Raw genomic sequence first — 26728 nt, forward strand, 5'->3', positions numbered from 1 at the left:
TGGCTTTGTGTAAACTTGATATATTTAATCGAATTTGAAGCTCATGCACTAGGTCTCATATACCAAAATATATTGCCATTCTTTGTTGAAACAAGAAAATAAAGATCTTTCGAGCAGTTACTTCTAATGCCATTAAAAATAATAAATTCAGCAATAGTGACTTTAACCTGTTTACATCAGCCATTGTCACATAGCAAACACATGTAAAATTTGTTGCAGTTTTATTTTCCCCGCGTGGCCTTTTTCGTATGTTATCATCTTTGATGTCAACTTCTAAATATAAAATTTTATATAAATAGATATCAGTTCCTAACTTTGCTCAACTTAAAAATTATTTTTAAAAAGGTTAATATAATCCCTTGAAGATGTCAAGCACTCAATAAAATATTAAAATGAATAATTTTCTGTGTATCATAATAGTTATATCTATTACAGTAAGGACCTGACCTACAAGTATAAAGTGACAGTACGTAACTTTAAAGAGAAAAGAGTAATTAAATGACCTCCCCTTATATGGAAACAGTAGTGTGAAGAATAAGGAGCCTGACTCAAGTGAAGGGAACCGGACCATGTACATTCCAAGGGTTCCTTTTCCTTTTCTGGTCAGTTGCAAGCAAAACTTACTAGTCAGTACTTCATAATGTGTTACTGTGTATTTGGTTCAGTAGGTTAAAAATATTTGTTTTATATTCTTTGATTCTCTTTAAACTTCAATAGTGTCACATGAGGTAAAGCTACTCTAATTCTGGAGCTAATATCATTGAGTATTATGAAATGGATTATCATTCCATAATGCTGTAAACTAGATAATTTGGTCAGAATTGTGGAAATACCATTGATGCTAGTCGTAATTTCCTGAAAATTGCCTTTGGATGGTAAAATTACAAAATTAACTTGGTACTAGAGATCCTCAAAAAAGAGTTGGAAGAATCAATTAGATAATGATTTTATACTGTGTGTCTGATTTCCAGAATGTACAGGGACTGATAACTGCATCAATATTAGAAACTTCTTCTTCAGAAAAATAGTTTTTGCCAGGACCTGAAATGAATAGCCATTAGATTTCCTCTTCTGATAGTCAAGAGCTGCCTTCTCCCTGGTGAAGGTGGCTGCTGAAATGGAGACTGCTACTTTTCATAGTTCTAAGAAAGACAGTTTTTAAGAAATTTTTATGTTGCTTCATACTTCTTTTTTTCTAAAGTATGTTAAAAAGGAATTCAGACACTAAACATTTTCTTGAAGCCTGGTACTCAACGGATATATAGGAGGACAACAGCATTTTTTAAAATGTGGCATTCCTTTGTGATTTTTTTTCCACTAATGGAAATATACAATTGTGGGTATATAATTATGGGTGAACAATGATAAGTAATCCAGGTGTACAAATTATAAGCATTTACAACCAGGGACTTGGAGATACTAGAGAAGGAGTTTGAGAGGTAGATTACCATCCCCTTTATTATTGATCATCCCTCCAACTGGATTTTAAAGGGAAAGTAAGGGGTGGGTGTGTGCAGGCAATCAAAGAACTCAGGCAAATGAAGCAGGATATTGGGAATGTGACTTTACAGAACTAATCTATCTAGGTTTTAAAAGGTCTCTATTCTCATTTAAAGTAACTTCTTTAAGGCTTATAAACTGTAGGGTGTAGAAAATGCAACTTTGGGGGACCATCTTGATTTACAAAAAGACTTTTAACTATTGCAAATATGTAATGTACTAGGTCTTGTTATAAGCACTTTACATCTTTTAAAGCATTAGTCCTCACGACAACCTTACAGGGTAGATATTATTGTCTCATTGTAGAGCTGAGGGCGCTGGGGCCCAGAGAAGTCAAATCAGGTCAAGGTCACCCAGGTAGTGACAGTCTAGCTCCAGTTTGAAGCCCTTGTTCTCAGCCTCTACCACTGAGCTGTATTTGTGCAACAGTTCTTCTTACGTGTCCAAGTCTCGCTCTCTCTCTTGCCCATCAGCGTTTCCAAACTGTTTTGAATCCATTTTCTCTTTCAGTCATTGCTGTAAGTTAGGAGATCAGGACTCTTTTTTTATTCTAATTCACAGATGAGCAATCTAATTCTTGTACATTATGTTCAACTGTTTAGAATCATGAAAATTTGTGAGTCCCTTTTTTTCTGACCAGAGGCAGTCCTGAGATGGGGTGAAACAGTGACTGCACTTGGAATTAACTTTTGGGGAGAGTGAAAGAGACAAGATTTCAACCAGCTCACAGCTCTCCCTTGCCACTTCTTACCTTCATTCCCCAGCGAAGGGGAGGAGACTTCAATTTCTAAGCAGTCAGGACACTGCCTTTAAAAACTTTTTTGACGTATCAAGGATGCACTTGATAGTCACTTTGACATAAAATAGTCTGTATATAGTATCGTTAAAAAAATAAATAAATAAGGATGTTTTTCTTGAGTTCTAGGCCTCCTAAGTGGTTTTCCTATTGAAAAGTGCATAAAAATTGTCTTGAGGAAAGACGTTGACAATTGAGATTCCTGACCACACCCTGCAGAGGTTCTGCTCCTGTTGTACTGACTAGGAGCCCAGCAATCTACATTTTTCCAGCCCCTTGGGAGAGTCTGATTCAGAAACAGTGCTCTGGAGATGGCCAAGGGCCCTAAACCACTTCTTAAAATATGTCTTGATTTTTAATAGTTTTTACCTAAGATTCTTTGATTCTCTGATTCATTGTTTTCATAAGACTGTCTTCTATTTCTTGTATATTTCACCTGCATGTTAATTGTAGGTCAAGTATAGTTGTAGTATAAATATAGGTTACTGTATTTACTGCTATTAGTTCTTTGATAGTGTTTGTTTTGCTTCTCTCTTCTAATAGAATAATTTCCTAGTCTATTATGGAGTTTGCCAAAACGTGGCAAATTATTTTTCCTCAGAATTTCTGAGCTACTGTGGTATGTTGTTTTTTGTTTTTGTGTTTTTTATTGAGATAAAACTCATATAACATAAAATGCACCATTTTATCCATTTTAAAGTGTACAATTCAGTGGGTTTTAGTATATTCACGATGATGCGCAGCCATCACTACTTCCTAATTCCACAACATTTTCATCAACTCAAAGAAATTCTGTACCAGTTAAGTGTGGACACTCTTCATCCCCCACTCCTCCAACCCCTGGCAGCCACTAATCTACTTTATGTTCCTATGGATTTTCCTTTTGTGGACATTTTCATATAAATGAAATCATACATTATGTGGCCTTTTATGTGTCTGTGTCTGGCTTCTTTGACTTTGCATAATATTTTCAGGTTTCTCCACATTACAGCGTGTATTAGTACTTCTTATGACTGGACAATATTCTGTTGTATGGATATACTATGTTTTGTTTATCCGTTCATCAGTTGATGGACATTTGGGTGGTTTTCACTTTTTGTGTATTACGAGTAATGCTGCTCTGAAAATTCGTGTACAGATTTTTATTTTAACATGTTTTCAGTGTTTTGGGGTATATAGCTAGGAGTGAAATTGCTGGGTTATCTGGTAACTCTGTTTAAGTTTTGAGGAACTGCTAAATTGTTTTCCACGGTGCCTGTTATATTCCCACCAGCAATCTATGAGGCGTTCCAGTTTCTCCACATCTTCTCTAACACTTGTTATTTTCCTTTTTTTTTTTCTTAAATTGTTGCCATCCTAGTGGATGTGAAATGATCATTGTTGTTTTGATTTCTGTTTCGCTAATGACTAATGATGTTGAACAGTTTTTTCATTTATTTATTGGATATTTGCTGATATTTGCTTATCTTCTTTAGAGAACTGTCTATTCAGGTCTCTTGCCCATTATTTAATTGGCTTGTTTGTCTTTTTTACTGTTGAGTTGTAAGAGATTTTAAATATATTCTGGATACTAGACCGTTATCAGCTATATGAGTTGCAAGTATCTTCTCCCATTCCGTGGGTTGTCTTTTCATCTTCTTGATAGTGTCCTTTGATGCACAATTATTTTTAATTTTGTTGAAGTCTATTCATCTATTTTTTTCTTTTGTTTTGAATATGTTGCTTAATCCAGTGTCACAGAGATTTGCACCTATGTTTCCTTCCAAGTATTTTATAACTTACTTTTAGGTCTTCGATCTGTTTTGAGTTATGTACATTTTAAAGTATTCTTCCATGCTTTTGTGTTATTTTTAAAGAGATAAGAACTTACTGATTAATGAACTCCACTTGCTCATCCATCATCTTCATTTTCCTCATTCCTAGTTGATTTTGGTCTTGCTTTTGCACCGTTCCTGATGTTGTCTCTTGTTGCCTTCTAGCTTTTGATGGTGCTTCTTTTTTTTTTTCTTCTCAATTAAATGCTACAATCTTGATGTTTAATATAGCTAATATAAACTGAGGAAAATACTAAGTTTATTTTTCCATTAAGAAATGCTTTTTATTTTTCCTGGTGACCTTTAAAAGCTAAAATCAAAGTTATTTTTCTTCATTTATGTGGCTTTAAAATTCTGCCCTGGTTACTCATTTATACTTATGTCTACGTTGCACTTAAATTGTATGTTGAAGTTATTACGTTCAAGTCTTTGATCTTTGTTCCTCTGTTGACAGAATTTCTGCAAAGAACTGTGTATTTGTACTTTCAAACTGGTAGCCACATGTAGCTAGTGAGAATTTAAAATGTGACTGGTATGAATTGAGATATGCTTTAGTGTAAAATAAACACCAGATTTCAAAGACATAGTATAGAAATATATTAATACTTAAGTAATGATGACATATATTCATTACATATTAAAAGATAGTATATTTTAAATGTTATATAACATTATTAAAATTAATCTTACTTGCTTTCTTTTACCTCTTTAATGTGGCTATTAGAAAATTTAAGATTATATATGTAGCTTACATTTGGGGCTCACATTACATTAATGTTGTACAACACTGCTTTTAGATCATCTTCCTCTCATGTTAATAGACAGATCTCACTACATCATTTCGGAAATAGGTAGGCTATAAAATCTGAACAAATGAGTATTTGCTCCTGCCAGTATCTTTCTATTGCTGTAATTTAGTCTAACATAAAGGTATAAAATGTTGTGTTAGAAGAGATCTGTGGCATGTTAATGGTTTAAAGGTTTAAAGATCTCTTTCTTTTTTTACCTTAAAGACAACTCAAAGTCTATCACATGTTTTATTAATACTGTCAGTCTTAAAGGCAGTACACTCATTGCTCCACTCTCATCTCAAAGTTAGTAAAAGTTCATCCTCTGTAAAATGTGCTGTTTTTTCTCACTCTTCCATTTCTGTCTTTGGAACCACCATTTAGACTCTGGGATGGATTATCGTGAAGCCACCTTTGATCATCTCCTCTTCTTTATCTCTTATAAGCAGTTGGTATTCCTATTTCTGATTTCCAGCCATCATATCTCTTCACTCTCTCTTTGGCTCTGCTTTCCCTAGTCACTAACATAATTAATACTAAAACAATTTTTTTTTTTTATCATTGCAAGAGCTTCCTTCCACATCCGTGTCCTCTTTACACTAATTCAGTTAGCTTACTGTGAAATTCCAATACCACTTTCCCATTCTCTATGGCAGAACATACAGTGATACCTTCCTAATATCTTTATCTAAATGTTACCATGGAACTTCAGTCCTCATAATTCGACCTTTATATTCTGACCAGGCACTTATCCCTCCCAATCTAACTTAATCACTTTCCATGCAAAGCAAATTTCCAACTTGGGATTCCAATTGCATGAGTTTCATCAAGCTTTTTTCACTATCTGGAAAGTGCTTAACTTCCTTTTTCAAACCTTTCTTTGCTTTCTCCTTTGTGCCATCTCTGATTTCTCTAACCCGCCTGAATTATTCAGTCAATTTAGAAATCAGTTCCATACAATTTATCATGTCGTTTTTTCTTTCATTATTACCTTTTGCCTTTTGAAGCCAGGGAAAAAATATCAGGGTTCCTGGAACCACACAAGGAACCTATGAAGTTCTCACTTAAATGCCATTTGAATGATTTTTGTTTTACATTACTCTTATTCAGATTCCTTAATGGCTAAAGGACATTTTCTTCCCTATTATGATTACAGGTTCACTTTTGTTTTCTAATGTGAAATGTAGACTCATTTTTCACTTGTTGGACTATTTCTTGTGCTGAATGTCTCCATTAGTAACATTTTCTTTAAGGTGGCTCTAGTATTAATTGTTACTGTTTAATTTTCATTTTCAACTAGGGGTAAATGGTGGAAATTTTTTTCTTGATGAATTTATTATTTGATATTACTCAAAACTTACTAATTGTTTTTCATAATTTGTATTCTATATCAATCTTTATTACTTCTATTATAATATCTGACACACATTTTTAGATAAAAATACAATATCTCAATTTTCACGGGCTCTTTATAATAGCAGGCATATGAGAGATATTGTGGCTTCAATTCCAGACCACTGCTATAAAGCAAGTATCACAATAAAGTGAGTCACATGAATTTTTTGGCTTCCCAGTGCATGTAAAAGTTATGTTTACACTATAGTCTATTAAGTGTGCGATAGCATTATGTCAAAAAAATGTGCATACCTTAATTTAAAAATAAAGCTGTCAAAAAACATGGCGCCAGTAGACTTGCTTGAGGCACAGTTGTCACAAACCTTCTATCTGTAAAAAATACACTATCTTCGAAGTGCAGTAAAGTGAAGCCCAATAAAATGAGGTATACCTGCATTATTTTTTCTATATCCATGTAATCTATATAATTTTTGAAAGCTGGAGCTTGGAAAGAAAACAAAATGATTCGTGCTAATCTTAGAGAGTAAATCAACCTCATCTTTATGCATATTTAATTAAGGAAAACTATTTCTGAACCTGGAAATTGCGTTGTTTTGACTATGTATACAAAAAACTTGAACAGTGGCATTTCTCATTGTCTTTGAGATCCATGTGTGAAATTACATTATAGGTGTCACTGCCTAGTGGTGACAATGCTGATTCTATAGACTGACTGAAGGAGTTCCAACTCTAACTTCATCTACCAGCAACTCCACCTCCAAATTACTTAATTTTGCCAAGCCTCAGTTTACTGGTTTGTTAAACGTGATTAACAATTGTAATATTTATTAGGGTGTTAAGAGATTTAAATGGGTTAGTCCGTGTAAATACCAATGTGTGCTAGCAAAATTGAAGCAGAATAAAAATTAGCAAAAGCTAGTAATATCACTATTAATAACATTACTAAGACCTTCTTGGAACTTTAGTTACTTTCTTCTCCTTGGCTGGAACCTACCTCACACTCAGTTTCACTTGTTAATAATGCATAACTTTCTCTTCAGTAAATAAAAAAGCAGAGAACAATACTTCCCCACCTTTTCCATGTCCCAGCACACTCAAAAAATGGCAATAAATATACAGCGTAGGTCCCTGCAGGAGGCTGCTTGGATTGCCCTTCCCTGTCCCAAGGACTGCGAGTAAACAGTCCAGAATTTAAGTGATTGAACTGCAACCCTTTCATGACTCGTCGGGCAATACCCAGTTTGGATTGTTCTTTGGGAGACCCTGTGAGTACATGACTTTTCTTCTTCCTCTCATCCCCTTTCAATCTATCTCCTTTTATCTCCCGTAAAAAGAACCCCAGACTTTTTTCTTCAGATTTCAACGAAGGATTCATCAAATTTAAATCAACTCTAGGTAAAAACAATCCACATGATCTTCGTGCCCAAGAGTGTATTAAGAAAATATATTGATCAAGGGAGGGTCTTCGGATAAGCTGTCTATGCCCAGCCCTCCTCTACCGTTAATTCCCACCCCGTTATCAGCACCAGGAAACAAAACTCTGAAAGTCTGCCTTGCCAGTAGCCTACAGGACAGATTCTCTTCTCACATTTTCACTGGGCTGTGTCTTTTTTGAGGTAGCATGAAATAAACAAGAGTAGTGAAATTTCTGTGTCTTTGCTTTTTAACAAAATGCTCTGAGAGCATTTTCCTTTGGTGTGGGAGGGGGCACGAGGGGGTTTCTGTTGTCTCCAGTTTGCTGAATGCTAAATTCAATCCATCGTGGAACAAGAAATCCTGCAATGATTTCTTCATCTTAAGTGAATTGCTTGCTAACTTTGAATAGTCATTAGTCCTCTCTATTACTTTCATTTAACATGATAAAGATGACTTAACACTATATTTTTAGTAGCTTAGGTATGTTTTGGTCATGATGGTGGTGCTAGCAAATCCCTTTTTTTATTTATACTTTATGAATTAAAGTAAATGTAACATTTAGTTTTCTGGGGCATATTTTAAATGGTTTGATTTTTATTTTATTGCTTGAATGGCCTGACAAACTTGTAAGAATATCCAACTTGATTCCTTTTTTATTTTCTTTACCTCATACACATTTTTAAGTATTTTTATATATCTTACAGCTTTATGTACAGTGGTTAGTTGTACTTCAGTATAATACTCTTTTTTCTTTAATTTTTGAATTCTATTTTATTTTTTATACAGTAAGTTCTTATTAGTTATCTATTTTATACATATCAGTGTATACATGTCAATCCCAATCTCCCAATTCATCCCACCACCACCACCACCGCCCGCCACTTTCCCCCCTTGGTGTCCATACATTTGTTCTCTACATCTGTGTCGCAATTTCTGCCCTGCAATTTCTGCCCTGCAAAAGTTCATCTGTACCATTTTTCTAGGTTCCACATTTATGCATTAATATATGATATTTGTTTTTCTCTTTCTGACTTACTTCACCCTGTATGCCAGTTCTCGATCCATCCATGTCTCTAGAAATGACCCAATTTCGTTCCTTTTTATGGCTGAGTAATATTCCATTGTATATATGTACCACATCTTCTTTATCCATTCGTCTATCGATGGGCATTTAGGTTGCTTCCATGACCTGCCTATTGTAAATAGTGCTGCAGTGAACATTGGGGTGCATGTGTCTTTTTGAATTATGGTTTTCTCTGGGTATATACCCGGTAGTGGGATTGCTGGGTCGTATGGTATTTCTATTTTTAGTTTTCTAAGGAACCTCCATACTGTTCTCCGTAGTGGCTGTATCAATTTACATTCCCACCAACAGTGCAAGAGGGTTCCCTTTTCTCCACAGCGTCTCCAGCATTTGTTTTTTGTAGATTCTCTGATGATGCCCATTCTAACTGGTGTGAGGTGATACCTCATTGTAGTTTTGATTTGCATTTCTCTACTAATTAGTGATGTTGAGCAGCTTTTCATGTGCTTCTTGGCCATCTGTATGTCTCCTTTGGATAAATGTCTGTTTAGGTCTTCTGCCCATTTTTTAATTGGGTTGTTTGTTTTTTTAATATTGAGCTGCATGAGCTGTTTATATATTTGGAGATTAATCCTTTTTCCATTGATTTGTTTGCAAATATTTTCTCCCATTCTGAGGGTTGTCTTTTCATCTTGTTCAGAGTTTTCTGTGTTGTGCAAAAGCTTTTAAGTTTCATTAAGTCCCATTTGTTTATTTTTGTTTTTATTTCCATTACTCTAGGAGGTGGATCCAAAAAGATCTTGCTGGGATTTATGTCAAAGAGTGTTCTTCCTATGCTTTCCTCTCAGAGTTTTATAGTGTCCGGTCTTACATTTAGGTCTCTAATCCATTTTGAGTTTATTTTTGTGTATGGTATTAGGGAGTGTTCTAATTTCATTCTTTTACGTGTAGCTGTCCAGTTTTCCCAGCACCACTTATTGAAGAGACTGTCTTTTCTCCATTGTATATCTTTGCTTCCTTTGTCATAGATCAATATAATACTCTTTTAGATAGGGAAGCAGATTTAAAAAGCTGGGTTTTGTTTTCCCCGCCCAGAAAGAGGCTTTCCTGGAGATTTAAAAAATGTTCCACTTCTAAAGGTCTGGATTTTTTTTCCATCATAATTTGGATTAAATTTTTGAAATGAGATTTTACTTTGGTTACTTTAACTGCCTAAACCATATTGGTTTTTTAATCTATTTTATTTGAAGTATAATTTACATGCAAAAATCTACTTATATATGTACATTTGATGAATTTTGACAAATGTGTACACCACGATCTAGGTGTAGAATAGCACACTAAAGAGTTCTCTCTTGCTCCTTTTTACTCAACCCTTCACCCCCACTCTCCACTCAGCCACAAGCAATCCTTCGTCTGTTCTCTGGCACTGTGCATTAGTTTTGATTTTTCTAGAATTTCATATAAATGAATTATATAAAAAGGTTCTGTGATATTTTCAATTTTTTTTTTCAGTCAGAAAATGCTTCTGACATCCATGCATGTGTGTATCAGTAACACGGTCTTTTTTTAATCTCTGAGTAGTGTTCCATTGTATGGACATGACACGATTTGTTCATTCATTGACAGAAATTTAGTTATTTCCAGGTATAGACAATTATAAATAAAGCTGCTATGAATATTATATTCAAGGTTTGGTAAACAGTTGCTTTATTTCTTTTGGGTAAATACCTAGGAGTAGAATTACTGATTTGTATGTGAAGTATATGTTTAGCTTTATAAAAAACTGCCAAAGAATTTTTTGATGGGGTATTTTACAGTGTTGTCAGCTATGTATGAGGGTTCCCGTTGTCAACACTTGGTATTGTCAGATTTTTTTTAACTTTATATGTTCTAGTGGATGTGTAGTGTATTCTCACTGTGGTTTTAATTTGTGTTTTCCTAATGTCTAATGATGTTGACCATCTTTTCATGTGTTTATTGGCCATTTGCAGAGCTCCTTTGCTAAACTGTTGATTCAGCTATGTTGCATGTTTTTTGCTTGGAGCATCTGTCTTTTTGTTATTGGGTATGGGAGTAACATATATTCAGGATACAATCCATTTATAGATGTATATGTTGCAAATATTTTTACCTAAACCATATAACTTGTCTTTTGTTTTGAAGAGTAGAGTGTTTTAATTTTGGTATGTCCCATTCTGTCAATTTTTTCTTCTATGGTTAGTGCTTTATGTCCTATCCGAGAAAGATTTGCTTTTATATTTTCTCGTTCTAGTTTAGTTTTTACATATAGGGCAAAGAAACATTTTGAGCCATACAACTTTGTGTATGAACTAAAAAAAGGTTGAGAGTCATTATATTATATAGGTAACCAAAGTTTTCCATACCAGTTTTTGTTAAGGATTATCATGTCCCTTTGAATTATTCTCATGCCTTTGTTAGAAAGCAATTGAACTTTGAATTATTCTCATGCCTTTGTTAGAAATCAATATTGAACATATATATGTGAGCAAACTTCTGAACTCTTTCCTTTATTCCACTGATCTATATGTCTAACTCTACACCAAGATCACAGAATCTGGATTAATGTTGCTTTATAGCAAGTCTTGAAGTCAGATAGTGTATTTTTTCTTCTGCTTGTTTTTAAGATTTTCTTGTTATCACTGGTTTTCCACAACTTGATTATAACTTGCCTCAATGCTGTTTTCTTTGTTTGTATCCTGCTATTGTTCACTGAGCTTGTATCTGTGGATTTGCATTATTTTTTAATTTTGGAAAATATCAGGCATTATTTTTTATAATATTATTTTCACTCACTTTCTTTCGGGACTCCGGTTACACCCAGGATAGACTGCTTGACACTGTCTCACAGGTCTCTAAGTCTCGGTACATTTTTTTCTTATTCTTTATTCTCCCTGTATTTGTGTAGTTTCTGTTGCTGTACTCATCTTTTCTTCCTGGTAAATAAACTTCTTTTAGTCACACCCAATAAATTGTTCATTTAAGACATTGCGTTTTTCAGATCTAGAAGTTTCATTTGGTTCTTGTATATATTTTCCATTTACCTCCTCATTATATTTATGTTTTCTTTTAAATCCTTGAGCATATTTATATGTATTTGTTTTATTAAAGTCTGTTTCTGCTCATTCTATTCTCTGCCATTTCTGTGTCTGCTACTGCTGCTTAATTTTTCTCTTGAATATTGTTCTTGTCGTCCTACACCATATACTGTGTAGTAAATTTTCATTAGATGTCAGATAATTTAAATTTGTCTTTCTTTAAACAATATTGATCGCTTAAACCTTTTCAAGACTTGTTTTTAAGTTTTGTTGGTGCAGGTATATAGTAGCCTTGACTCTAATCCTGGTTTTTCTCTCTCACTAATTGGTGAACTCTGGGCCTCTAGTGAACAGTCCTAGATGTTTACAGGGATGAATGACCCTAGGGAGTTATCAATCTTAGCCTAGGGCCCTGGGGCAGGGACGAGGATGGAAAAGGGAGGATGGGACTCAGTAAAGGTATGAAGAGATAAATACAACTATCTTGGGGAGGCGGAAAGAGCTGCTTTAGCTCACTCTTAGGCCTTGGCTTCACTTTAGAAGCTGGTCACTTACTGGCTTCTATCAAGTCAGTTCTTCTATTGGCTTGACTATTTTCTCTTAGGCTTTGAATTTCTTGAATTTTGGCTATCTTTACACTCAATTCTTAATTTTGGAGGCATACATGGGGGAACAATTGTTAATAATTTCTCATCTATTTCTGGCATATATACACAAACATAGTTTGAATGGGCATTGCTAACCCATGTATATTAAATGAGTTTTGGCATCCTACAATTACATAGAATAAACCAACTAAAAAATAATAATACCAACTAATTTTCAAACACCTTTCAAACCTCAGTTTAAAGAATTAGTTCCACCCGTCTCACCCTCCCTCACTCCCTCCCTCCTTGCCTCCCTTTCCCCAACTGACCCCCTGCCTTTCTTTTTTTTCTGCATAATATTGAATCCCAATATATTGAGTGTGTATTTGTAGTTAAAGATTATACTATAATCTTATTAGATCATTGTCTTGAACAAAAGCCTAGAACTCAATGGCAAACTTAGAGAAAATTATGGTATTGGGTGAGAAATTGTGGGAAGCATGGAAGAAGAGTTTTCTGAAGAGACTCCAAAGGCTCTATTCCTTTTTCAAAAGATCTCCTAATTTCAGTTGTGTAATGGGGAGGGAGGATATAAAATTGGTGGAAAATGAGCAATAGATTTAATTTTAACTCTGATTCAGAAGTATTGAGGTTTTGATTTATTTTTGTGTAGAAATGCGTCCTTAAAGCAATCAGAATATTGGCTAAAGTAAAAATGTTGGTAAACCTTAGGGGGGTTTCTTTTTCATCCTTTTTAATTACCATGGGCTTTTCGATAGCTCCTAAAGTGAATTAGGAAGTTCATAGGCATTTGGTGTTAAAGTCCAGGCCCAGGGAGTTTATGTGGATATGCAACTTCTGATTCTTGGATGGTGTGTTGATACTGTATATTTTTTAATGGTTACATTTTCCTTGACTAGTATAAAAGATTTACTGTTACAGTTTGTGTGTGGCCAGGCCATGGCATATGGAAAAGCTGTTTCCTGCTATTTAATTTAATTAGCCAAATCACGTGCCAGCCTTCGGGCATGTCACTCTGGACCTCTGAGGCTCTTTGTCTGTCAAAGAGATGGACAATATCTTGGCTTTGTTTGGTTGCTCCGCATGCTGCAGATAAAACCACTGAAATTCTGACTGTTTGTTTAACCAAATCTTTGCATTTTTACCATTTGGCTTTGATTTTCTTTAAAAAAAAAAAATGATGACATTTTGGCCTTGGGAAGGCGAAAAAAAATATTGAGGATACGAAGAATCGTGGTTTAATATTGGGTTGAGAATGTTATCATTTTCTAATCAGAAATTTTTAGTTAGTTTGTTACTACCTTGTTAGTAGAAACTCAAGACAATTATTATTGAATTATTTTAACCCTAACTTGGCTGAAAAACTGTGATTTTAAATCAAGCTTTTTTTTCCCTTTTTTTGTTCATGAATATATTTAATGTGATTTTTTTCATCTTGCAAAATCTCTAAATCTTTCATTGTGAATTTGTTGTTGAAGAAGGAAATATTTCATTTGATATTTTGAACGAGAATATTTTAGTTTAGTTTTGGTTTCACAGAAAGGACAGTGGTTAAAACATTCAATTACGTCAAGACTTGTTCCCAATATTTTAGTCTTTCTTTCAAGGTCAAAGATATTTTTAATTTCTTTAATTGATGCGTTCAAATTTTAACAATTATCTTTAATTATATTTAAGTCACTCTTCCTAATATTGTTCAAGCTTTAAAATTAGTGAAGAATATTTGAAAAGAAACAGAAGAATAAAAATTATATTCTGCAACTGATTTGCAATGAGGACTTTTGCCTAAATTCCCAGCTGAATTAACAGCAACTTCCATGAGTCAAAGTGACTTGTCCAAGGCAATAAACATATCTGAATATCCACATTTTAAAATCAGGTATCCCAGATTTGAGATTCTTAACTAATTTAGATACATGCACAGTTCAGAACTTCAAGAGGATTTGCATGGTTAATAATGCACTGAGAGAGTTCAGTTCAATTACACTGAGCATTTAGTCAGGGTGTACTACTGTCCTAGGTGTCAAGATATAGCCCCTACCTACCCTCTGACATCGCTTGGCCTTTGGAGCAATGCTTAGGACGTATACTGAATACATGACAGTCAGTCTCTAAGGAAATATCTTTGTTCTAAAGCTAATAGATCTATTACATTTGAGTAGATGAGGAATTTTTGAGAAAGTTTATTGCACATTTCACTTTGATAGAATTTGCAAATAAGATCTTTACCTTCGATCATTTTTTAAATAAAAAAAAGTTAAGTGGTAAAGAAAAAGGGAATTAAAACCTAAATAGGTAAATCCTCTTAACCAACATGATGCTTACAACATAATTTACATTTACAATACAGACATTTATAATGGCCTCATAGTTAACATGGGTCCCATATTATGAGCTACATAAATTTTGAGTTTTGTTTAAGGGCAAGAAAACTTCAACAACAAAGTGAAAGCTGTGCTTTTTATCTTGTAATGCTTTTCATGATCAGTTCTTCAATGTAATTGTACTTAAATATTCAGTATTGTATCTATTTTCAGATTCATTATTATATCCTATTCTTTATGTATGACTAATTTTTCACTTAATTTTCTTTTAAATCTATGTTAAGAGTGTGATTTTTCTGAGGGCATGCACACACACCACCACACATTGATTTTAGACTGAAGTAGTATCCATTCAAGAGAATCCACATTGCTGGTAACTTTTTAAGAATGAATATATTTTTAGTATCAAGAAACACTCATACTCTCTACAGAAAATAAACTTACGGCAGAAATACAGTCATTTTTCATAAAGCTCTGTTTTTCAGTATTGATGTTGAAAATGTTACAGACTATAACATGATTGAGGTTTGAAATGAAATTAGCAATGAAGTGACAGTTAACTGAGAAATAGAGATCTTTTAAAGATTTTCTAAGGAAAGAGTATTTGTTATTAACTTAAACAAAGACTCTTGAATATAGGTACAACCTGGTACAACTTGGTTTCATCTAGAAAATGTAACCCTTGTAAAATTCTGGTATTTTTTACAAAAAAAACCCGAATAACCACGGTGAAAGTAATTATGAGATTTCAAATAGATATTTTTTCTGTCTTTATTCCTGTCCTGCCCCTAGGTTCATCAGAACCTTTTTTTTTTTTTTTTTTTAGATTCCATATATGTGTGTTAACATACAGTAAGAAATCACATTTTTAATTGTTATATTTCAACTCTATTTGTTACAATGTATAGTTATCAAAATTTGAGCCAAGATATGGGGGTTGAGTTTTCTAAGTGTAATTAAGTATAAGCATATGTAAATATGCTTCCATTTATGGAACTTTTTTATTGTGGTAAAAAAAAAAACAACAACATAAAATTTAACCTCTTAACCATTTTTAAGTGTGCAGTACAGTCGTGTTAATGATATGCACATTGCTGTACAACAGCTCTTTAGAGTTTTTTATTCTTCAAAATTGAAACTCTATACCCATTGAAGAACTCTCCAGCTTCCCCTACCCACTAGCCCCTGACAACCACACTCTACTTTGTTTCTATGAGTTTGACTATTTCAGGTGCCGCATATACGGTATCACACAGTATTTATCTTTTGTGACTAGCTTATTTTACTTAGCATAATGTCCTCAAGGTTCATCCATACTGTAGCATGTGACAGAATTTCCATCTTTTTTAGAGTTTAATAATATTCCATTGCATTTTTTTTTTCTTTATGCATTCATTCGTGGCCATTTAGGGTGCTCCCACCTCTCGGCTATTGTGAAAAATGCTGCAGTGAACATGAGTGTGCAATTGTCTCTTTGAGATCATATTTCCGGTTCTTTGGGATATCTACCAAGAAGTGGTATTGCTGGATCACATCATGATTACTCTTTTTTTTTGAGGAAAGTTCATATTGTTTTCCACAGGGGATGCAACATTTTACATTTCTACTTATAGTGCACAAGGGTTCCAATTTCTCCACATCCTTGTCAGCATTTGTTACTTTATGTTTGTTTGTTTTGATAGTGGCCATTTTGTTGGGTATGAGGTGGTGTCTCATGTGGCTTTGATTTGCATTACCCTGATGATAGAAATGTTGAGCATCTTTTCATATGCTTCTTGGCCATTTGTATATTTCTTTGGCGATATGTCTATTCAAGTCCTTTGCCAATTTTTTAATCAAGTTGTTTTATTGTTGTTGAGTTGTAGGAGTTCTTCATATATTTTAGATGTTAATGCCTTGTTGGATATATGATTTGCAAATATTTTCTCCCATAGATTGCCTTTTCATTCTGTTATTTCCTTTGCTTCATAGAAGTTTTTAAGTTTGATATAGTCCAATATGAGTGTTTTTTACATTTATTGCCTGTGATTGTGGAACTTTTCAATTTTTTTTCAAGTTTTATTTACTCTAAAGTAAGAGAGTAGCAATAACTCACTCATGTAGATCAGAAAAGCAATTGTGATCAATTTTATTGCCAACTAAACTTTCATCAAAGCTATAATGAGTTACTGAAAGCACCTTGATTAACACAGCAACTGATACTTTTTTTTTTTTTTTAACATCTTTATTGGGGTATAATTGCTTTGCAACTGATACTTTTTAGGTGATTTAAAGGCATCTTTTGAACTATGTACTAATAATTGTGTTTTTTCTTTGAGTAAGTTATCCAATTTTTAAATAATGCCTTTCTTAATTTTAAACATAAGATCAAGGTCCTAAAAGCTGATATGGATTGGTTATTCTTCATTGGTCTTGGGAATCTTATTTCCTACCCGCAAAGGACAGTTGGCATATAAAGTAATCTGACACATAAATACATATATGAATACATATTAACATATGTATGTGTATATATATGTGCATGTGTGTGTCTGTATATGTATGTGTATATATGTAACCCAGCCTGACATATAAAGATAAAAAATATTTACACTTTTATTGACAGCTATCAGGCAGATAGACCATGTTGAATGTCCATTTTATTTTTAAAATTTCTTTTTTCTTTTATTTTCATATGATTTCCTTCAAAGTTCTTTTTTCTTCTTTTTTTTTTAAAAGGCTGTTGAGGGCTTCCCTGGTGGTGCAGTGGTTGAGAGTCCACCTGCCGATGCAGGGGACACGGGTTCGTGCCCCGGTCCGGGAAGATCCCACGTGCCGTGGAGCGGCTGGGCCCGTGAGCCATGGCCGCTGAGCCTGCGCGTCCGGAGCCTGTGCTCCACAACGGGAGAGGCCACAACAGTGAGAGGCCCGCGTAACGCAAAAAAAAAAAAAAAACCCAAAAAACCCCCTCCCCCCAAAAAACAGTAAAAGGCTGTTGAATGTTTAAATATAATAAAAAAGGTCAAGTGAATACTGATTTACTTTTTTTTTTTTTTTGCGGTACGCGGGCCTCTCACTGTTGCGGCCTCTCCCGTTGCGTGGCCTCTCCCGTTGCGGAGCACAGGCTCCGGACGCGCAGGCTCAGCGGCCATGGCTCACGGGCCCAGCCGCTCCACGGCACGTGGGATCTTCCCGGACCGGGGCACGAACCCATGTCCCCTGCATCGGCAGGTGGACTCTCAACCACTGCACCACCAGGGAAGCCCTGATTTACTATTTTTGAAACAGAATTGACAAATAGATTTTCACCTAAAGAAGAGAAGTTGGGAGAAACACATTCTGTACTGACAGAGTTTTTGATATTCCTGAGTGAAAATAACCCAACTAAATTAGTCATAAAATATATGCAAAAATAGTGTGTGCCTGTATTTAAAGTTTTATAGAAAACAATGTAAAAATAGTACAGAATAACAAAATATTATTATTGGCAAAGATGTTAGATAATGAAAATAACAATAAAGGTAGTATGTTTGAGAATTAATTAAATGCCTGTCACCTGGCCCAGCAGTTTACATGTATCATTTAATCACCATCTCTTATTTACAAATGAAGAAATGTAGGCTTCATCAGTGAAACAGTTGCCTAAAGTCATACATCTAGAAAATGATAGAGCTCAGATTTCAACCTCAGTCCAAATCCAGAGAGGTTGAGAGATGGTTTGGAGTCTCACAGCCAATTTGTGATAATGTAACAGAGACTAAGATCTGACTCACAGACCATTGAATAAATTCAACTCGTAATTCCTTCATCTGCATATCAGAAAGCCATTTCCTACTACGTTAAATTTTTAACCAAGTCTTTCTAACTCCTCCCAATTATTTTGATGAGAATGTGCTAGCACTTGTAGAAAGAAAAGTCAAAGGTGAAAAATGAAAGCTAATTAGAGTCAGGATGTCATTGTATGTCTTCACAGTTGTAGCCCTGCTTCTTTTCTTCGTACTAAATATATTCCTTATTTAATTCTTCTATTTAACTCTAGTTCATAAAACTTAGTGGTCATGGCTTAGAAGACACTGCAAAATGTCATTTATGGGATCCTCAACTCTTTAATGCTTACTTTTCATACTCGATGTGAGATTACTTTATTTACTAAATATGTTTTTGATTTACAATATACGTTTATTCCCTTTGCCTCAACATATATAAAAAACAAAAATTTAAATACTTAACTTGGCATAACTTCTTCGCAATTGGCTCAGATATCCTTAACGTGCCCAAGGGATTATGCAGCCTTAACTCTGTCTACCAACATTTAAACAAAACCGTTCCCTCTCTCCTGTTCATGATTATGAAGCACTAGGTTTAAAGGAAAGGTTGGAATCCTCTCTCTTTTGCATGTAAAAGTACTCATGAAACAATGTTAACTAAGCTAGTTTAAATCTTCATTTCTTTGTTTGTTAATTCCTTATCATGCATCCATAATGTGTAGGACATTGTTTTAAGTGTTGTGTACGATCCTGCCTGGCTCCAATAAGTTTATAATCTGGTAGGAAGCAGATACATCACATATACAAATATTACCAGATAAAAGAAGTTGGGTATGTATGCTAGGTACGGGTATAGTAGTACTTTGGGAGTTCATCTGTTTATAACGTAACTGTTAAAAGATTGAATTTTCCAAATGCCCTCTGATTTAATATAAATAGTTAATGAACATCTATGCTTTTCAATGCCATCAAAATTCTTAATTTAGCTTTGTCAATGTTATTTGTATGTGTATGCATTTCCTAGGTCAACACACTTTCCAGCACAGGCAGTAAGCCGTTCAGTGTATGAGCTAGTAAGTAGTCTTACCTCAATTGCTTTAAGTAAATATAATTTACATAAACCTTCCACTCATGTCACCCGACATGCTGGTTTCCTTTATGTATATTTGCATGCAAAACCACAGACTAGTTTAAGATTCTTGAAACAACAGATATTCAAAGATGTAAGATTTAATTATGACAATATTTTTAAGTTATAATTGATCCTATCATAGAACTCCCATTGATGAGAAATTTCTATATTGGGGTAAATAACACCTGTGCTATTCAAAATTACTTTAGTGAATTTTGTATTCTTTCATTTTTACAACTCAAGGCATTTTAGCAGATGTACTAAATCATTATTTTGGCAACCTAGTCAGTATTCACATATCTTTAATATTCACTGAGAAATAAAACTTTTCAGGATATGGAGAACAGATCCAAAGAGGTGACCTCAAGGGCCCAAAGGTTAATTAATGGCCTAAGATAGCCTGACTCAAAATAAAAAGGAATTCAGAAAGGGAGGGAGCAGGGAAGCTGTGTATTTCTTCAGGGTTTCACAGCTAGTTGGATGGACATATTTTATTATGTTTTCTCACAAGGGAGACATTTTCCTCCATTGCATGTTGAGGTGTGGTCTCTTGTAATAAAGATCGTTTTAGTCTTTACCCAATAAATTTTCCCCATTATCTACTATAAAGTCTGGCTAGCTACTCTTTACTTTATAGAGTTTTTCCATAGTGTAATGTGTGAAGGAATGAGGTGGCTATCAGATTTCTCTTTAAGCTAACTAAAAACATGGAAACCCCACAAACAGCCTATATAACTTGAAAATTGAATAAAAGTAACAATATGTGTGAGGTTATGTATATATACATCTATACACACACACATTATGTGTATATATGTGTGTATACTATATAGAGTAATTCTTTTTTTCCATTTGTCATTTTGATATTATTCTATTATTAATTCTCTTAAGTTTGTTATCAAAAAGGGGAATAAACAATAGAATTTCAAAAGCAATACCAAGAAGTATAATATTCTCAGAGATCAAGAAAAGATGGAGGGAAATTGCTGTTGTATAAAGCTACCAGTGACACAGGAAATGCTTTCCTGCAACCTAAATAATAAACGCTCCATTTCTAGTGTATTTATAGACAGATTTTATGAATAATATGTACGTGTACAAAAGATGATTTGCTTAACTCCAATTCCAGTCACATATTTAAATCGATTGTTTTAGAAATATTAGCACATGCCTACATATATTGCTGATATTATCTCATAGTTTTCCTTTACTTATTTTGATATTGAATTCTGGGCTCACTTCTTAGAGATGGCACATCATATTTTTGTATTTACCTCTTTGTAAGTTTCCTTCTTCCAATACACAATTACACACCCTGCAAGTGCTTTCAAATAGGAGGTAATTGGTTAGACAACTAGATCCAACTGCTTCCACCAAAAAACTAGAAGAAGCACACATCCAGGGGAAATGTCTTTTCGTTTATCTTTAAATTGGAGCAGGGCAGAGGTCACTAGCTGAAAGGAAGTCAAAATGACAAGGACCCTAACAGTTGCAAAGAAAAGTTAAGACAAGTAAATATCTTTCCATGAGACTCTTGGACTGTTGTTAGCTATCTGGCACAGACCATTTTCTATTGAAATAAATTAAAATATCACTGACTTAGAAAAAATAAGGGAAAGGTAGTCTAACTTAATGGAAGTCTCAATTACAGTCTACTTTAAAATTGATTTCATTTTATTGCTTCTAAACCTGCATTCTCTCACATAGTTTAAAACTAATATGTAGGAGCAGCTAAATTAAAAATAGGGTTCACAAACCATATTTTACATTGAAAAGTAGCTTGTCATAAACATAAACACCATTAATACATAAACATTTGTTGCTAGAGCCTGCCTGAACCTCCAGGAAGGAATCCTTAATTTGGATTTGGGGAATTTTCTTTTCTAAACATTGTAACAAGTTCCCAATAAATATATTTTCCTCGTTCACTGTGGAATAAATAATGAGCTAAATTAAGACATGGGAGGCAGCAGAGAGATTCCAAGGACTATGGCCTCCATTACGATTTTCAAAATCCAAAAATTTTGAATTTTCAAGTAGGCTTTTCTGATAGGGTCTGGCTGCGAAGCAGTTTCACAGGGGTCAATGGTAATTGCTGCAGAAAATCTAAATGGTCAGAGTGGAATGATTCAAATTCAGAGAGGAAGAAAAATAGTTATAACCAAAGGATCCCATCAGAGCATTTTAGAAATGCGCTGAAAATGCTCTAACCAAAGGACAGTGCTTGTTATTCTTGGAGAGATTTTCACACTAAGGGTAAAGCTTTTGTTGGTTTAGGGGTTTACAGCAATGTTGGTTCTAGCCAATTGTGTGCAACCATGGTAGCAATAAAGACTAGTGCTTAGCATGATGGATTTATGGTCGGTGTTTTGTTTATGGCCATTAGGATCATGAGCAGTCTAGTTTCCTTTGATTTAAACAGGATATCGTTGGTTTGGTTAGTGGTATGTTTTTCTGTGGCTATGGCTGACTTCAAATAAGCATTTTTAACGTACTTGCCAACTCTATCTCTAGGGAGAGGGAATAATCCAAATTGTCCAAATGTTATTAAGAAAAGGAATCACATTCTTGGATGTATTGTGTAAAGGAGGATAAGAATTCCATCATGATGTGTTTAAGGCATTCTTCCATGGTTAATTTTATCACCTTAAATCAAGATTTATTGACATCAAACAGTAGTATTTCATCCTATGGCCTGAACATCCTTGAGAAAGGCATAGAGGCAATGACTGGAATGAGGCACCGATTGATAAGCAGCCCTGCCAGTTCATTTCCAGCACATCGCTGCCTGTTTGTCATCTTTCTGCAAGAGCCCCCTTATCTGATGGTAAAGGAGGAACATTTTATTCATATTCCATATTCAGGAAGGCTAGATGTGAACTGAAGTGCATTTTAGCTTTTGAGTATATGTAGTACGGAGACATTACTGGCAATAATATGCCAAGATGCATTGGCTGCAATTTGCAATGTTATGAAACTCAAGTATTTGCAAATCATAGCCCACAACTGTTCATAGATTGTATGATAGGACTATTGGGATATTTCATTTTTGTTTTGAAGGCTATGTCCATGTTCTCTTCCTCACTTAGAGATCATTTTGGATTTTTGCTGCTGTTCAGAAAGTGAGAAGCTCTCTTTCTGTTCACTAAAGTCAAATTGCTAAAGTACCACCCATGCAAAAACAATGTTTCTATAATATATATTATGCATTAATTTCCTCCTAGAGAAAAAACAATTGTAATTATTTGGAGAGAAACTGATCTTTTTTAAATTTATTTTTTTTATTAGTTATCTATTTTATACATATTAGTGTATATATGTCAATGCCAATCTCCCAATTCATCCCACCACCACCCCACCCCCCTGAAAAACTGATCTTTAAAGTTGAACAAAGATAGGGTAATGTAAATAATTTTGCAAACAAGACAAGCTAGCATATTTCAGCATCGTGCCTTTTTTTCCTATTAAAAGATACATCAGCTTTGATAATTAAGTTGATTAATGTCCTTTTGGAAATTTGCCTGTTCTCACTCATGAAAAAGGCATATTTCCACATTATCTGGTACCAAGTGATTATACTTTTCCACTAAGGAATTATAGGGGAAATTTTTTAAAAATTACTGATATTAAAAGACATTTGTTTAATCCATATTTATTTCTGAATGATTCATGTGAAATTTTCCTATCTTGGAGAATCCTGAGGGGGAAAAATGGTAATTTTATTTAGTTTACAATACTGACACATGTGTAGAAAGTCTTTTCTTACCTGTGAATGGGACCTACATAATAAGTGGTGAAGAAAAAGTGACTGAGATAGGTTTTGAGAAATGGCAAACTGTTCAGATCAATTTGTGGACTCAAACTCAACTTTCTGCATGTGAGGGTTCTCTTTTGTATCCTAATAGAAAAAAACAATATCTGCAATGTAAGAATTTAACATGTCCCAATTAATGCTGAGAAGATGATCCAGAAGTTTGAATACGTTTTCCCAAAACTTTTCTGAGGGGTTAGTCACTTTGCATTGCTCTTTTTGATTTTATATCCATTTTAGTACCAAAGAGTAGAGGGACTGAAGTGAACAGAAACTAAATTATATGTTGATTTTTCCATGGGATATTAATATGTTGTTACTTTGAGATGGAAGGAGTTGCTTGGTGGTTTCTCGCTTGGTAGTATTTGGCTTGTAGGTAAACAGGAGGAAAACACCGACCACCTCTGACATGAATGCTGATTTCCAACTGCTCTTTAACATAAATTTCTTTTGGTTGTTTCCAAATTTACCTTTGATTAGTATCTTAACATGTATGCATTCCCCATCTTACTCTGTGTGTTATAAATGGCAGTCCTTCAGAATGGGTACAGTTGTAAGTAAAATTATCATCGATTGTACTGATTTGTCCATGCTAGAGAGGATTCAAATTAGCATAGTCTGCAGTGATAAAAGGTCAAACCATTAGGATTGCAAATGCAGGGTAAACCATCTCAATCCCAATGACCTTACATGACCTAGGCACACCGGAGAAGCCACTAAAGAGTTTCACCAAAAAAGAACAGTTCTTTGCAACACAGTTTAAGGGAAGGAGGGAGGCCTTTGCAGTGAGCACATCTTCTGTATGAATCGTGGCTCCGTCACTCCCTTGTCCTCAGAACTCTTAAACTCTCAATCTCAAGTTCCTCCTCTATGAGATGGAGTTGATAACATTTATCCTCCTGAGGTCGATGTGAGCTTTAGATGAGACAGCATATTTCAGGCTCAGGTTACCACACTTACCTCAACTTACCACACTGACTTACCACACTGGTGCTCCGTGTGGTAAGTCCAGGTTGGAAATGAATGAGCTATCACTTTTCTTAGGAGCACACGGATGTAGAAAGGCTGGATGACTTCAGAGTTAATTTTTCAAACTGTGTTTTTTGAAACATCAGTCCAGAGAGAGTTTTGGAAAGTCTGCATTTGATGTAAGCTTTTTGGAGACACCCAATATACTTTAGGAAATTAATGGCTCTGATAAGTCCTGCAACAAAGCAACTTATTCATGTTGTTTAATCTGACATTGAAAAATATGACCATGACATTTTTCAAAGTTACTGTTCCACTGAACATACTTTTTGAAACACTGACCTAGGACGTTAGCTCCTCCCGTCCCAGTCTTTAGGTAACCTGTAATTGAAATGAAATGTAACCTACAACAAACCACCTCTCTTAACTTTCTTGTGGCATGTGGGAAAAAGAAGATTTGGGTGTAAGTCCATTTATCTTAGACCACATTTGGCATTCCTCGTTAATCTCTCTTTAAAGAGACTTTGTGGGCCACAAAAAAAACCAAATGGAGATCTGGTTAGTATATAATACTTTCTCAGCATGGTGTGGCTAAGTTTGGTTGTTTGCTGATTTTCTGTATAAAAAGGGCACTTAAAGCATCCAGAGCTGACAGTCTGGTATCTTTTGCAAGCAGTTTATAAAAGTGCCTATTTATACTTTATCTTGAAAAAGGAAGTGCATCATTTGGGTACTAGTAAATAATGAATTGTTCTTGTCCTACCATTTTTTGGAGAAAAAAAATCCTACTTTATAGTTAGATGTTTGCAGTGAAAGAAAATAGCCATATTCACTAGCTGGTGATAAACACATTTTCAATGTGATATCTTGTCTGCTAATTTGTTTGGCTTTTTAATTTGTTATTGTGGCAAAATATACAAAACATATAAAGTAATTTATTTTTAAATGGTAGCTGAGAATGAAAACTAGATCGACTTAGATATTATTAAAGCCTTGGGACCCGTAGGAAACAATAAATTGTGATAAGGGTCATATCTGAGACTTATTGGTTAGAAGGAGAGACAACCAAATCAAACAAAGATATCTTTATTTCTATTTCTCTATTTACTCTATTGCAACATTTTCCTAATGTTATTAGAATTCTAAAGTACATTTATAAAAACCAACAACATTCTTTGATTATTGTGTACAGAAAATACCCTTGAATGAGAGAACAGATTAAATTAGGACTTTTAATTGAATTATTGAGTAAATGTAATACCATTCATATCAAGAAGGTCAATATGTCTTTATAGGATTATGTGGTGTATTTGTCTCAACCAAATATTCAATATTAGAAAAGCAAGTGACATAATTTACTTTTAAAGAGAAAAGTAAAAAGTACCACCCCCTCACCCCCATTGGAAGGAGAGAGAAGAAAAAAAGGAGAAAGACTAGATGCTTGTAGCCTAGCAGCCGCACACATCAATCCGTTGTCCAGTAGGGGCTGCTCATAGAGCAGGAAGGCTGATTCTTCTAGCTACATGTTTCACAACTTCAAGGAGGCTGGGATTTCAAGGCCACTCCAACGTCTGTACTTGAAATAACCTCTTCACATACTCCTGAAGTGACCCAGCCTCTGATAACTACTCGAATAAAACAGTATGTATAAAATTAAAGAATCATTAAATGAGTCATTTGCATCTTGTCATCTGCCTTAAAATGCCATGTTACACACCACATAACTGCATTTCCAAAAAGAATCAAAGTGTTGTTAAATTGTTTTTAAACACAGATTTAGAGAATGAAATGGGGGGTAGTAAACTAGTAGCCAACTAAAGCAAAACAGGCTGGAATGTTGGTAACCGATTGTGGACACAGGATCCAAGCAAAACATCTTGAATTGCTAGTACCATAATAAATTATAGTTTTCACATTTGTACTTTGCAAGTGAAAACAGCACTAAGTCAAACTTGTGAAATAAAGACCCAATGATGGTATTTTAAATTCACCCACACCTATGATGACTGGGGAGACCTGAGGCATCATGGAATAAATTGGAAAACCGAGGTTGAGTAAAGAAAAGGCCAAGGGACAGACCCTCTATGGCCAAAATGCAACTGTAGATGGAAGAAAATGGCTGAGGTAGACAAAGGGTTAATTGTCACATAGAATCTAATGAATGTGATGATTTCTTCTCCTCACAAGAAGACCCAAACCACTTCACCTAACACCCAAGGGGCTGTTATCTCATTTTCTTCAGACTTAATTTTCTCTCTTTAACATAATGAGATAAAAGGCTGAATAGGGTTAGTGTCCCGGGAGTGTTCAGAGGGCAAGAAGTGGTCAAGAACTGGTTTATCTCCAAACTTCATTAGCCTATTAGATAACCGATGCAGGGGACCC

At 34.5% G+C, this 26728-nt stretch overlaps 1 protein-coding gene across 7 annotated transcripts in view; it reads left to right on the top strand.

Moving 5' to 3' along the window:
* HDAC9 (histone deacetylase 9) overlaps nt 1–26728 on the top strand; it is an 825073-nt gene that overhangs the window by 425836 nt on the left and 372509 nt on the right. The window lies entirely within an intron of this gene.

The sequence above is a fragment of the Phocoena sinus genome, chromosome 9, assembly GCF_008692025.1.
Source record: "Phocoena sinus isolate mPhoSin1 chromosome 9, mPhoSin1.pri, whole genome shotgun sequence".
Taxonomy (NCBI): Eukaryota; Metazoa; Chordata; class Mammalia; order Artiodactyla; family Phocoenidae; genus Phocoena; species Phocoena sinus.